The sequence below is a fragment of the Etheostoma cragini genome, chromosome 10 (assembly GCF_013103735.1).
Source record: "Etheostoma cragini isolate CJK2018 chromosome 10, CSU_Ecrag_1.0, whole genome shotgun sequence".
Taxonomy (NCBI): domain Eukaryota; kingdom Metazoa; phylum Chordata; class Actinopteri; order Perciformes; family Percidae; genus Etheostoma; species Etheostoma cragini.
In genome coordinates, this window is record NC_048416.1 from 6,159,167 (window position 1) to 6,159,810 (window position 644).

Here is a 644-nt window from a genome sequence, read left to right on the forward strand (position 1 = left end):
GAAACTTGTACTCGGCAAAAGTGCTTTATCCGTACCGGATACTCGTTTCAGCCGAGTATTCGGCTCATCCCTAATAAACATACATTGACCTCCTCAAGCTTTTATTTTGTTACTTACGGTTACCTGCATTTCATTTGCATGTTAGCTAAATATTTAGTTTCACCCTAAACATTTAGATTTGACATTTAGATTTAGAATTAGATTTAACATTTAGATTGAGATTTAGATTTATCATTTAGATTTAGATTTAATATTTAGATTTAACATTTGGATTTAGATTTAGATTTAACATTTAGATTTAGATTTAATATTTAGATTTAACATTTGGATTTAGATTTAGATTTAACATTTAGATTTAGATTTAACATTTAGATTTAGATGCTATATGGGTCAGGGGCCTCGACGGACCAGACCCGGGCGGCAGAGGCTGGCTCTGGGGACGTGGAACGTCACCTCTCTGTGGGGGAAGGACCCGGAACTTGTGCGGGAGGTGGAGCGCTACCAGTTAGATCTGGTGGGGCTTACCTCTACGCACAGTTTCGGTTCTGGAAACGTACTCCTGGATAGGGGTTGGACTCTGTCCAACTCCAGAGTTGCCCAGGGTGTGAGGCGCCGGGCGGGTGTGGGGATACTCACAAGCCCCC